At 51.7% G+C, this 14,828-nt stretch overlaps 1 protein-coding gene across 9 annotated transcripts in view; it reads right to left on the reverse strand.

The window, feature by feature from the left end:
• The window catches only part of RPH3AL (rabphilin 3A like (without C2 domains)), a 170,205-nt gene that overhangs the window by 118,491 nt on the left and 36,886 nt on the right, over window positions 1–14,828 (reverse strand). The window contains exon 1 of one of the 9 annotated variants that reach the window (XM_055367068.2): window positions 4,874–5,194. The exons of 5 other annotated variants lie outside the window; for them this stretch is intronic. The gene's annotated coding sequence lies outside the window, so the exon portion shown is untranslated. Of the gene's footprint in view, window positions 1–49; window positions 326–4,873; window positions 5,195–14,828 lie in introns of those variants that run through there. 3 more of the 9 variants (XM_055367074.2, XM_055367071.2, XM_055367075.2) reach the window with 3 other exon arrangements.

Consider the following 14,828-nt stretch of genomic DNA (forward strand, 5'->3'; position numbering starts at 1 on the left):
TCCCAAAAGGGAAATGAAGTGCATTTTTTCAGTGTATTTTTTGAGATACCTTTTCCATAGTCACTCAAAGCTGTCAGCTGCAGGCCTCATGCTTGCTCTCTCCAAAGTGCACCTAAAAGTGTCCACCACACAAATTCTGCTGGAGACAGCTGTGTCTTGGTAGCCTAATCTGTGGATCTCCAATTAGATGGTTTCAATAAGGTAGACGATCCTCTATTTGCAAAAAAATAAATAAATAAATAAATAAAATAAAGGGCCTCTTCTTTGCAAACAGTTGCATCTACTTAAAAGAAGGCTTCTATCTCCTTAACAGCATTTGTGGGCTCAGAAGCTGGTAAAGCCAGCACTGGCTTGAGAGCCCTGAGTGACCAGTGGCTGGGGCCGGTCACATGACACCCCTGCAGCCGACTGTTCCCCGCCCCGACTACAGGGTCCCATAAAGGGGCCTTGGGAGCTCATCCCCGTACACGCTAGGAAGCAGTGCGCATAGTCATCACTCCAGGAAAACCGCGGCTCGACCCTGACCTTCCAAAACTCTCAACAGCCACAGCACAGTGAGAAAAACACCAGCCGCCCGCAGCTGTCTGTCTCTAACACGTATCAGACTTTGAAAAACATATCCGGAGGCAAAACAACCTGCCTCAGAGAAGCCCGGCAAACACCCACGGAGTCTCCAGCCCGTCCACTGCGGGGGGACAGGGACAAGGCAACCACCCCACTAAGTGCGGCTCCTTCTCCCCACGCCTTCCCCCAGGGCCAGCCCGTCCACTGTGGAGGGACAGGGACAAGGCAACCACCCCCAGCAAGTGTGGCTGCTCCTCCCCACGCCTTCTCCGAGAGCCAGCCCATCCACTGCGGAGGGACAGGGACAGGGACAAGGCAATCACCCCAGCAAGTGCGGCTCCACCTTCTTCCAGGGCTGTGATCGCCCCCTACCTTACACCCTGGCATTTTCACCTCTTCAATCTTGTTTCAGGGACACGTTCACTGATATAACTGAGGCTTCAGACTCCTAGGGCGTGGCACGAACGAGCGCGCTTTCATCCAGCCACAGGGTCCGACCCACGGTGAGCGTGGGCAGCGACCCGAGCTCCTGAGACCAGCGCATTTGCTTGGCTGGGGACGCATTCCCAAGAGCACAGCCACACTGTGACCCCTGAGCGACTGTGACAAAGGGGGCCCGGGTATGAGGGTGCAGGTGTCCAGGACAGACCATCTCTACGGTGAGAATAAAGGAAATGATGCAGGGTGAACAGTGGGAAGGAGGCGGCGGATGGAGGGGCTGGGGGAAGTCGCTGTGCCTAGGACACCCACGTGCGAAGGCCAACACGGGCCACGAGCAGCTGCAGGATGCCAGTTCGTGTCGGCCACAGAGAGAGGGCTCAAGTGCATTTTCCACACCAGGGGTGGCTGGTGCCCTCTGAGCCGCTGCAACACGATGCTTAGAATGAAATGCACGGCCCGGCCAAGAGTGGCAGAACCGCCCGGCCGGCCCGTAGACTGAGGAGGGGTAATAAATGGTGGTCGTGAGCCCCCAAGTTTGGACAGGTATGCTTGTCATGCAGTGTTACCCCAGCAATATATAATGGATAAAAATGGCATCTGGCTGATAAAATCCCAACCCTGACCTCAATGTCCAGAACTATTCAGTTTGATTTTCCACTTGTGGTGGAAAGGCCAAAAGACCAGACGAGGGAGGCAAACAGGAGACACGAGGCAAGCAAAACCCACTCCCCTCCCCTCCCAGGTGCCAGAGGAAGTACCCCGCGGAGAGGGCCTGGAGGCTTCGCAGGTGGCCCCTGCAGGGCTGGAAGAGAGGCTTCATCCCAAGTGCTAAATCTGAGCTGGCTCCCAGAGGGCTGGGTTGAAAAGGGGTTGGAGGCTGCCTCCAGCCTCCGTAGGAAAGCATGCTGTGATCTGTTAGTCATGTCTGCCCCCAGCGTGGAGGGAGAACGGCTGCACATTTGCTGCTGCTGAGTGTGCCATCCCGCAGGGCGCTGAGCCTAGGCCAGGGCGACAGGGAGGAGATGGGGTTTAAAGGAGGGAAAAGAAGCTGGGACAAATATAAAAGAATACTTGCCACCGAGCCGGTGCTTCCCGAGGCCTCGAAGACACCGTGTGGGAGCCCTTCCTTCAACACAAGGTATTAATATCCGAGGGAACCCTTAGCAACAGCCCTGACATCTGCTCTGTTACTATGATACGGGAAACACGAGGGCAGCAAGATAAGGTGAGCCCAGACGTCAACATTTCCTCCACCTGTCAGGCCGCACTGGGAGGATTGAAGACTCAGAGAGGGAGCCTCAAAGGCCTGTCTAAACGCCCAAGGAACCACTCACTCGGAAGCGTTGCAGGCTGATTATGTACCAAGCGGGCTCGAGTGGATTCCGGAGTTGAAGCAGGAGCCCCGGGGAAACCAGTGCCTGACAAACCTCCCTCAAACTCCACCGTCCCCGGGCACCCTGCCAGGTCTGCCTGCTCGGGGCGGCTCCCCCTCCTCCCAGCTCCGATGCTCCTCCTCTCTTGCCCGGACCGTGGCAAATCTTCCTCATCTGCCTTGGAACCTGCTGGGGCTCCCCGTTGCCCCTCTTCATGCACAGCCAGAGAGACCATCCTTACAGCCCAGGTCAGGCCGTGTGATTCCCCTGCTCAAAAACCTTCGGTGGCTCCCCACTACTAAGGAAACAAGCCCTAGCTGCCCTCAAGGCCGTCCATGATCTGGCACAAACCACCCTTGCATTCTGCCAGCCACCCCTCTGCAAAACTGGTGCTCCAGCCACCAGGACCTTGAGGCATCGCAGCCGCCCAGCCTTGTCTCCGGCACCCTCTCACCTGGAATGCCTTTGGTTCACGCTGTCTACCTCCTCCACCTGGGGGTGGCCCAGCACCACCTCCCCTGGGAATTCTCCAGCTCTTCCCACCTGGCTTCCATTCGGCTTGAGCCCACAGCCCTCCCGTCAGCATTTCATTCCGCCCGCATCCTCGGGGGCCTTTACCTGTTTACCCCGATGCCCAGACATGGTGGGTCCAGTACCCCTTCAGGGGACTAATTTAACCGTCAAGAGTTTGCCACTCACTGGAACTATGTACGTCGGTTACGCACCAATAATTTTTTTTTGAGACAGGGTCTTGCTCCATTGCCCAGGCTGGAGTGCAGTGGCACAGTCACAGCTCACTGCAGCCTCCAACTCCTCGGCTCCCGTGATCCTTGCATCAGCCTCCCAAGTCGCTAGAACTACACGCCTGGCTAATTTTTTAATTTTTCGGTAAAGACAGGGTCTTGCTCTGTTGTCCAGGCTGGTCTCAAACTCCTGGACTCAAATGATCCTCCTGCCTCAGCCTCCCAAGTAGCTGGGACTATGGGAGTACGCCACAACACCCAGCCTGCCAACAAAATTTTATCTTAAAAACCGCCTCACGGCATAAGGCTCAGCCTCGCTGACCTCCTTAACCTGCCTCTTTCCCTCTGCCACACACGGGCTCTCTACGGACCCTCCAGCCCCTGCTAAGACCCCTCCAGCCCCTGCTAAGACTCCTGCAGCCTTTCTTGCCTGTGTGCTTTGAGGAGCAGCAATCCTGGACATGCCACCCAGGACCCCGTCCAGGAGGCACCCCTACTTGGTCACAGAGCTAAGCGTCTGCTCCTGTCCTCGGCAGGACCAACAGCAGCACCTCTCAGTTTCCTTGGCCTCGTTCATTCAACACACATACGCTGGGTGCCGACGAGGCACCAGGCCCGTGCCCAGCCGCTCAGTCTCGCTGCTCGAGGGCTGGGCAGGGGTTTTTTTTGTACCCCCGCAAGGTCCCTCATGGGGCACACATAGGAGGTTTCACTTAATCCTGTGGGTCTTTTTTAACCTTGGAAAGTAAATCCTTGGGCATCTTTAATGACTGGCAACTCCCGCTCCAGTGGACCCCAAATCCCTGCTCGTCTCTTCATCTGACGCTGTTCTCATTCCCAGGCAGAAACACTCTGCAAAGCCCCCAATGCAAATAAGATGTGAAATAACCTACTTCTCCCCCATCTCAAGTGCCAGCCCTCAGATTTTAACAGCCACAGCTCTGCCTACGTGTCCCCAGAGGCATAGCTTGCTTTTGTCTTTTCTGAAAGGCCTGAAACGGTGTAGGTGGAACTGCTGTATCAAGGCAGTCACAGAGCTGAAGGTGGTGACAGCAGGGAAACCAGGCTGGGCGTGGTGGCTCACACCTGTAACCCCAGCACTTTGGGAAGGCGAGGCAGGAGGATCGTTTGAGCTCAGGAGTTCGAGACCAGCCTGGGCAACAGAGCAAGACCCCGTCTCTACAAAAAATTTAAAACTTAGCCGGGCATGGTGGCACATACCTGTAGTCTCAGATACTCAGGAGGCTGAGAAGGATCACTTGAGCCCAGGAGACGGAGGCTGCAGTGAGCCATGATTGCACCACTGCCCTCCAGCCTGGGTAACAGAGCAAGACCCTGTCTCAAAAAAAAATAAAAAATTTACAGGGTAACCACACAGAGAGAGAGAGAAAGAGAGAAGAGAAAATGAAATTCAAACTTACTGCAAACGTGACCAGAATAATACGTAGGTACCTGTGGCCCCTGAGCACTCTCTGCCCAGAAAATGCCCAAGTGCTCCCAGGCTGCCAGGCACCTGGCTTGGGACGGGCAGTGTCGAGCATTCATGCTATTTGTCTTTTAATGCAGAAACGCAGGCTTGCTTCCATTTACTTGATTTATGTGGGTCTGGAAAGTCCTAGGCAGGCAGAATCTTTGCAGAGGAAACCTGATTTCGGCTCCCACCTGGGAGCTGCTTGTTGAAGGAGCCCAAGAGAAACCTCTACCATGAAGCAGAGAAGCTTCTAGGGAAAAAGAAGCCTCAACCCTCCTCACCTGCTTGGAAAAGGCCCAGTCCTCAGGTGTGCTGAGTCCTCAGATGTGCTGAGGGCGGTGCTCCAGGCCCCGGGGGGCAGCGTCCCACACCCCTGCCTCCGCCAGCAGCCTCTGCACCGCCCAGCCCAGACTCCAGCTCCCAGGTGGCTCTCCGCGGGTCCTGCCAGGTACTTCTCCAACCTTCCTCCCCCCACCTCACCAGAGCCAGGGTTTGCTTACAGCCAGCAGCCAAGGCCATCCCCGGCTGACCTTGCCTGCTATCTGTGGGCCCAGCTGTCTCCTCTTGCTCACAGAAACACAAACAGACATTTCTCTGTTGCAACTCCAGGGTTAGGCACTGCCCTGCCTGGGAACAAGCTGTCCGGTTCTCTGCACACTACCCATTCTCCTGGCAGAGGCTAAGAACCCAAATAAGTGAGAATGCCCATAAGGGGGCCAGCGGAGGGCTCAGGCGACAGTGGGGGCCAGCGGAGGGCTCAGGCAACAGTGGGGGCCACCCCAGAACATGGCTTGCTACAGAGAAGACAGGCAGGGGGAAGGGTCAGACAGAACCACTGGCACTTAGCTAGGAGTTGTCAGGGCCTCTAGGAGGGGCCCCGAAGTTAACAAACATCCCTACACGTGCCCAGCCTGACTCTGCACTACCAAACTGGGAGAGGAAGAAGCCGCCTCCATGGGTGCTGCCCACCTGCCAGGTGCCCGCCACTGGCTGACCAACTGGAATCAACACAAGCCCCAGAGGACGACGTGATCATCACTCCTTCCAGAAAAAAAGAAACCAGCTCGAGAGGGGCAGCCACGTGCCCAAGGCCCGGTAAGCCGGCCCAGGTGCCCAGTTTGGCCCAACAGAGCTGGGCTGAGCCCAGGTGCTTTCTATCCCCCTCCTCCTCCCAAGGCGTCGGGTTGCAGGTGCGGTGCCTACAGGTGCCTAACGAAAGCAATGAGCCGGGTATTCTCCGAGCACCTGCCACACACACAGCAGCGGGGAGCACGGAGTTCCCAGAAACTGAGAGTTGCGCAGTAATTGGCCAAACGGGAGTTCTGAGAAGAACTGGGCCGGGGCAGCCTGAAGGGGATTGCAGAGGAGACGGGCTGGCTGTTTCCCGGAGCAGGCAGGGGCCGGGACCTGTGGGACCTCAGTCACCAGCCCCCAGTGCCACTGTTGTCCCACCCTAGGCCCTCAGGGCAGAGGCACAAAGGAGCTGGTGTCTGAGCCCTGGGGCATTTTCAAAGACAGCCCCTGCTCCCCACCAGACCCACTGCCTGAACCAGGTGTCACCCAGACCTCCTCAGTCACCCCATAGTCCTAAGGGGTCCCCCTGGCTCCAGGCTCCCCAGCTCAGACCCGGCCAATCCTGCCATCAGACAGGCTCTCCAAAGGCCCCGCTCCACCCAGACACCTCAAAATCAAGCCCAGGGTCCTCAGCTGGGAGTTCATGGCCATCCACAGACTCCACCCTGCCTTGCCAAATTTGTCTCCAGACAAACACACACCTGGTGTCATACCTCATGCCCAGGCCCAGGCCTCCCCACATCCACACTCACTGCCCCCCACCCAGGTCTCCCCATATCCACACTCACTGCCCCCCACCCAGGTCTCCCCATATCCACACTCACTGCCACCCACCCAGGTCTCCCCACATCCACACTCACTGCCTCCCTCCCAGGCCTCCCCACATCCACTCTCACTGCCACCCACCCAGGTCTCCCCACATCCACACTCACTGCCACCCACCCAGGCCTCCTCATATCCACACTCACTGCCGCCCACCCAGGTCTCCCCACATCCACTCTCACTGCCCCGGGCCAAGGCCTCCCCATATCCACACTCACTGCCCCCACCCAGGCCTCCCCACATCCACACTCACTGCCCCGGGCCCAGGCCTCCCCACATGCACACTCACTACCCCCCACCCAGGTCTCCCCACATCCACACTCACTGCCCCCTCCCAGGCCTCCCCACATCCACACTCTCTGCCCCCTCCCAGGCCTCCCTACACTCCACACTCACTGTGTCCCCCTCCCAGGCCTCCCCACATCCACACTCACTACCCCCCGACCAGGCCTCCCCACATCCACACTCACTGTCCCCTCCCAGGCCTCCCCACATCCACACTCACTGTCCCCTCCCAGGCCTCCCCACATCCACACTCACTGTCACCCACCCAGGCCTCCCTACACTCCACACTCACTGTCCCCCTCCCAGGCCTCCCCACATCCACACTCACTGCCCCCTCCCAGGCCTCCCCACATCCACACTCACTACCCCCCGCCCAGGCCTCCCCACATCCACACTCACTGCCCCCTGCCCAGGCCTCCCCACATCCACACTCACTGCCCCCCACCCAGGCCTCCCTACACTCCACACTCACTGCCCCCACCCAGTCCTCCCCACATCCACACTCACTGTCCCCCACCCAGGCCTCCCCACATCCACACTCACTGCCCCCTGCCCAGGCCTCCCCACATCCACACTCGCTGCCCCCGCCCAGGCCTCCCCACATCCACACTCACTGCCCCCTGCCCAGGCCTCCCCACATCCACACTCGCTGCCCCCGCCCAGGCCTCCCCACATCCACACTTACTGCCCAGGGCTGAAGCAATCGCTGCCTCGTCCTCATAAGCACACTGTTTTTACCTCTTCCCAGAACTTCCCGTTTCTGGTGAATGCGTCTGACCTCTCCTACTGGACCAAACACTCCCTCAGAGCAGGATGCCTCCTGCCCATATGGTACTGAAAACTGTGGCACTGGAATAGAACTGAGAGCCCAGAAATAAACCCATACATCCGTGGTCAACTGACTTTCAACAAGGGTGCCGAGACCATACGACGGAGAAAGAACAGTCTTTTCAACAACATCTGCTGGGACAAGCGGAGAGCCACCTGCAGAAGGATGACGTGGACCCTGACATCACACTATTGCAAAATTTAACTCAAACGGATCAAAACCTAATGCAAGAGCTAAAACTATGAAATTCTTACAAGGAATGTCAGGGTAAATTTTCATGACTTCAGATTTGGCAGTGATTTCTTAGAGGACACCAAAAAATAGGTGTCATCTATATTTTGGTGTCATCTAAGATTTGGCAATGATTTCTTAGATGACACCATACACAACAAAAGAAAAAAGAGACAAATTGGATCTTTTATCATAATTTTTTTGAGACGGGGTCGTGCCGTGCTGTTTAGGTTCATCTCAAACTCCTGGGCTCAAGTTGTCCTCCCACCTCGGCCCCCCAGATAGCTGAGATGACAGGCATACGCCACTGTGCCTGGCTGACTTTATCGTAATTTGTAAATTTGTCATAATTTACAGCTTTGTCCATCGAAGGACACTATCGAGAAGGTGAAAAGACAGCCCACAGAATGGGAGAAGATATTTGCAAACCACATATCTCATAAGGGTCTAGGATCTACACTATATAAATAATTCTCACAACTCAACAACAAAATGACAATTCCATTTAAACACGGGCAAAGGATTTGAAAAGACATTTCCCCAAAGAAGATACGCAAATGCCCAAAAATCACATGAAAAAAGACTCAATATTGTTAACCATCAGGAAAATACAAATCAAAACCACCATGAGATACCACTTCACATCCACTAGGATGGCTACACTAAAAAATATGAAAAACAGCAAGTGTTCGTGAGGATGTGGAGAAACTGGAACACTTGTGCCTTGTTGGTGGGAATGGAGATGGTGCAGCCACTATGGAAGACAGTTTAGTTCCTCAACAAGTTAACACACAATTATCATCTGACCCAACAATTTCGCTCCCAGGTATAGACCCAAAAGAATTGAAAGCAAGTGTTCAAATTAAAACCTGTACACCAATGTTCATAGCAGCACCATTCACAATAGCCAAAGGGGGAAACAACTCAAATGTCCAACAACTGGAAAAAGGACAAACAAAATATGGTGTATCCATACAAAGGGATATTATTTGGCTATAAAAAGGAATGAAGTATCGATTCATGCTACAATACACAAACCTTGAAAATCTGTTAAAAGAAGCCAGTCACAAAAAACCACATGTGATCCCATTTATGTAAAATGTTCAGAATAGACAAATTTATAGAGACAGAAAGTAGATTAGTGGTTGCCTAGGGCTTGTTGGGGTCGGGGAAGGGGGACAGAAAAAGGGAATAGGGTTTCTGTATGTGGTGATGATTGGTGATGGGGATTAGAAGGTCATCCATGACCTCCCCCATTACTCTGGTGAATGAAGACCATCTATCCCAAATTAATATGTTATTAATTTATTCTCCTCATAGAGAATTTATAGTGTCTCATTGACCAACCAGCCAGACATGATGCTAATCTGGGTTCCAAAAACAAGAAACACCACGACAGATAAAGGAAATTGTTAGTGATGGAATCCAAATGTCAGGCATGTAAGTTTCACTATAACATTTGTTCCACTTTGCTGCATGTTTTTAATTATTCATAATAAATTATTATAAAAGTAAAATTACAAGTAGATATTTTGGGCATTCAACCTGTAGAAACCAGGTTCACAACATTAGGAGGACACAGACAATGACCTTGCAAGGTCCCACTTGCAAAAAACACATCCATGCCTGTTCCTGCTCCCCACAGGTGTCCACAGGCGACACACCAGGTGACATGGCTGCCTCAGGGAAGCAGAAGATGCAGGACTTCCCTATCGTGGCACAGGACTGAGGGCTGTGGAGTCAGTCTCTACGTAAACACATTCAGCTCTCTGAGTTCAAACCAAGTCAGAAAATGGGCAGAGCCACTGTTTTTATCAGCTCCAAATGAATCTGGCAAGGGATGCTGGGACTGACCAAGTGGGCGCTCAACCCTGTCACGCACTCCAGGTAGCCCTGCCAGCAGGCTGATGAATTCTCTTCTTCTGACAGGTGACAAAGAGCAGTGGTTACAGGTCTGGGCTCAGGGTCGCGTATCTGAGATTTGCATTCTGGCTGCGAATTATGAGCTTGGTGACCTTGGGCAACTTCCTTCATTTCTCTAAGCCTTAGGTGCATCATCTATAAATGAGTAGCTGCCTCCTGGGGCTATTGGGAAGAATAAATTCAACCGGTGGTTCTGAATTGGAGTGATTTTGTCCCCCAAGAGACATTTGGAAATATCTGGAGACATAGTTGGGGGTGCTACTGACTACTATCCATCCAGTGGGTAGAGGCCAGGAATGCTGCTAAACATCCCTGAGGCACAAAACAGCCCCCATGACAGAGTTATCCAGCCTAAATGCCAAAGCACTGGAGTTGAGAAAACCTGATAGAGGTGGTGTAGGTAACACAACCAGCACAAAGCCTGTCACAGTGTGCATTCTCAGGGTAGGGCCATCATGGCCGTATTCATCATCACCATCATCATCATCATCATAATATTCACCATCATCACCATCAGTCATCATCATTACCATCACCATCACTGTCATCTCTGTCATCACCACCATCATCACTATCATCACCCCCATCATCATCATATTACCATCATTGTCACCGTCATCATCGTCACCACTGTCATCATCGTCATCACTGTCATCACTGTCATCGTCATCACTATCATCACCATCATTGTCACCATCATATTCACCTCCAGTCATCATCACCATCAGACATTGTCATCATCACCATCATCATTTTTACCATCATGATCACCAACACCACTATAATCACCCTCATCATCATCACCATCATTGTCAATCAGCATCACCATCATCACTATCATCACCATCACTGTTACATCATCATCATATTTACCTCCATCAGTCACCATCACCACCATCACTGTCATCTCGGTTACCACCACCATCACTATAATCATCACCATCACCATCATCATTACCATCATCGTCACCAACACCACTATCATCACCATCACCACCATCAGACATCATCACCATCATCACCCACATCATCATCACCATTATCACCATCAGACATCATCACCATCACCCACATCATCATCACCATCACCATCACTGTCATCTCTCACCACCACCATCATCACTATCATCACCATCATCATTATCACCATCATCATCACCAACACCACTATCATCACCATCATCACCATCACCACCATCAGACATCATCACCATCATCACCCACATCATCATCACCATCACACATCATCACCATTATCATCACCATCACCCACATCATCATCACCATCACCATCACTGTCATCTCTCACCACCACCATCATCACTATCATCATCACCATCATCATTATCACCATCATCATCACCAACACCACTATCACCATCATCACCATCACCACCATCACTGTCATCTCGGTTACCACCACCATCACAATAATCATCACCATCACCATCATCATTACCATCATCATCACCAACACCACTATCATCACCATCACCACCATCAGACATCATCACCATCATCACCCACATCATCATCACCATCATCACCATCAGACATCATCACCATTATCATCACCATCACCCACATCACCATCACCATCACCATCACTGTCATCTCTCACCACCACCATCATCATTATCACCATCATCATCACCAACACCACCATCAGACATCATCACCATCACCACCATCAGACATCATCACCACTATCATCACCATCACTGTCATCTCTGTCACCACCACCATCAATATCATCATCACCATCATTGTCAATCACCATCACCATCATCACTATCATCACCATCACTGTTACATCATCATATTCACCTCCTTCAGACATTGTCACCATCAGTCATCACTATCCTCATCATCATCCTCTTCTGTATTGTGGGAAATGCCCAGAAGGGCTCATATCTGGGCAGGAGGCCTGATGAATAGAAAGTGTATATACTGGGAAGAGGAATCAGCATGAGGGGAAAGGCCACCTGGCCTTGCTGAGAGAGGCAGGAGGCCTGTTGGTGAGGCCATATCAAAAACCATCGTGGCCTGTAATCCCAGCATTTTGGGAGGCCAAGGCGGGAGGATCAATTGAGCCCAGGAGTTTGAATCCAGCCTGGGCAACATGGTGAAACCTTGTCTCTGAAAACACACACACACACACACACACAGAAAAAATTAGCTGGGCTCAGTGACACACACCTCTAATCCCAGCTACTTGGGAGGCTGAGGTAGGAGGGTCACCTGAGCCTGGGGAGGTCACGCCTGCAGTGAGCCATGATCGTGCCACTGCACTCCAGGCTGGGCTACAGAGTGACACCCTGTCTCAAAGGCAAACAAACATACAGAACACCCTAAATCCCATCTGCAAAGGTGGCAGTAGCTGGCAAGTCTACAGCCACTGCTGTGAGGACTCCACCTGCCTGGTCACTTTCCCACCTCTCTAACTTCTCATTGCCATTAGCAGGAACTTCCTTAAACAAAACCACCGGGGAGTTCATCCTCAGAGAAGCTGGAAGGGGGAATCCCTGGGGTTTCTACACCTGTATAGCCAGGCTTGGAGAAACAGAAACAGCCACCCAGGACTGGCTAGAGAACTGAGTCCTGGGGCAAGTGAGAGGAGGCTAGGAGCAGTGCCCTGAGGCTGAGAAGTGGGTGCCTGCTGGGGCATGCGTGCTCCCCATCTGCATGCACACCCTGCTGGGGCATGCGTGTTCCCCATCTGTGCGCACACCCTGCTGGGGCATGCGTGCTCCCCATCTGTACACACACCCCGACTTTGCACTGTAAGGACAAATGGGATGCCAGTGGGCTCTGAGTCTCGAAGACCAGGACATAAGGGAAACACAAAATGTCACATGGGGGAGGTGAAAGGTTTGTCTGTCAATGATCAATTAGGAGAACCACCATTGAGGGCTTACCATTTGCAAGGTTTAGTGCCAAGTGCTTTATGGAATCATCTCCTTTATCTTTCAAAGTAACCCTATGAGGCAGGTTTTAACAACCCCATTCTACAGGTGAGCAAACTGAGGCTCAGAGAGGTAAATGACAGCTGGTAAGTGACAAAGGCCCAGGATTTGAACTCCAAGCATAAGCTCTTAACCACAAGCATAGTCCAACTTCTCAACACTTCATAGTACTCTTTGCTAGACAGAACTATGTGTGTTTGGGGCCTTTTCCCGTCCCAGTTGTGTTAGTCCGTTTTCACGCTGCTGATAAGGCATACCCGAGACTGGGCAATTTACAAAAGAAAGAGGTTTAATGGACTTACAGTTCCACGTGGCTGGGGAAGCCTCACAATCATGGTGGAAGGCAAGGAGGAGCAAGTCACGTCTTACATAAACAGCAGCAGGCAAAGAGAGAGCTTGTGCAGGAAAACTCCCCTTACAGAACCATCAGCTCTCGTGAGACTTATTCACTGTCATGAGAACAGCACGGGAAAGACCCGCCCCCATGATTCAATGACCTCCACCGGGTCTCTCCCACAACAGGTGGGAATGCAAGATGAGATTTGGGTGGGGACACAGCCAAACCATATCATCAGTCATCCCGTGAACGCACATAATCTTTTTTCCTTCTCCTTTCAGATAAGTCAGAGACAATAAATAAGATTATAAATAGAAAAACACTATTTTTTAAAAAATAAGAAAACAACAGACACTTCACTGAAGATATACAAATGGCAAACAAGCCAATGAAAAGATGTCCAACATGATATGTAATTAGGGAATTGCAAATTAAAACAACAAGATACTACTACACACCTGTTAGAACAGCCCAGATCCAAAACACTGACACCACCAAATGCTAGTGAGGATGTGCGGCAACAGGAACCTCAAGCACTGTAAAATGGCCCAGCCGGCCGGGCACGGTGGCTCACGTCTGTAATCCCAGCACTTTGGGAGGCCGAGGCGGGAGGATCACGAGGTCAGGAGATCGAGACCATCCTGGCTAACACAGTGAAATCCCGTCTTTACTAAAAATACAAAAAATTACCCAGGCATGGTGGCGGGCACCTGTAGTCCCAGCTATTCAGGAGGCTGAGGCAGGAGAATGGCGTGAACCCGGGAGGCGGAGGTTGCAGTGAGCCAAGATCGTGCCACTGCGCTCCAGCCTGGGCAACAGAGCAAGACTCCATCTCAGATTTAAAATAAATAAATAAATAAAAATAAAGCCAACCTGGGCAGCACAGTGGGACTTTGTATCTATGAAAAATAAAAACATGTTTAGCCAGGTGTGAGGGCACATGCCCACAGTCCCAGCTCCTCGGGAGGCTGAGATGGAAGGATGGCTTGAGCCCCGGAGCTCAGGGTGGCAGGGAGCCATGACTGTACAACCACACTCCAGCCTGGGTGACAGAGCAAGACTCTGTTCCAAAAAAAAAAAAAAAAAAAAAAAACCAGCCCAGCCACTTTGGAAGGTAGTTTGTTACAAAGTTGACTATACTCTTACCAAAGGATCCAGTAATCACATTCCTTGGTATATGCAAATGAACTGAACATTTATGCAAATAAACTGAACAGTTATCTCTATTCAAGAACCGGCACACTCATGTTGACTAAATATTTATTCATAATTGCAAAAACTTGGAAGCAACCAAGATGTCCTTCATCAGGTGAATAAACAAAATATGGTACCACATATTCATACGATGGAACATAATTCAGCGATAAAAAAATGAGCTAGTAAGGCTGGGCAGGATGGCTCATGCCTGTAATCCCAGCATTTTAGGAGACTGAGGTGGAAGGATTACTTGAGGCTGGGAGTTCAAGACCAGCCTGAGCAAAATAGCAAAATCCCGTTTCTCCAAAAAAAAATTAAATTAAATTAATTAAAAGAAAAATGAGGCTACTGTGGGCACCCTGCCTATGGGGTAACCCTTCTCTGCAAGGAGCAGTTAAAAAAAAAAAAAGAGCTGGCAAGCCACAAAGAGACATGGAGGAATTTTAAACGCATACTGCTAAGGGAAGGAAACCAGTCTGAAAGGGCTACTTACTGCAGGGTTCCAACTACGTCTATGACATTCTGGAAAAGGCCAAACTATGGAGACCGTAAAAAGACCAGGGATTTGGGGG

The sequence above is a fragment of the Gorilla gorilla genome, chromosome 19, assembly GCF_029281585.2.
Source record: "Gorilla gorilla gorilla isolate KB3781 chromosome 19, NHGRI_mGorGor1-v2.1_pri, whole genome shotgun sequence".
Lineage (NCBI taxonomy): Eukaryota > Metazoa > Chordata > Mammalia > Primates > Hominidae > Gorilla > Gorilla gorilla.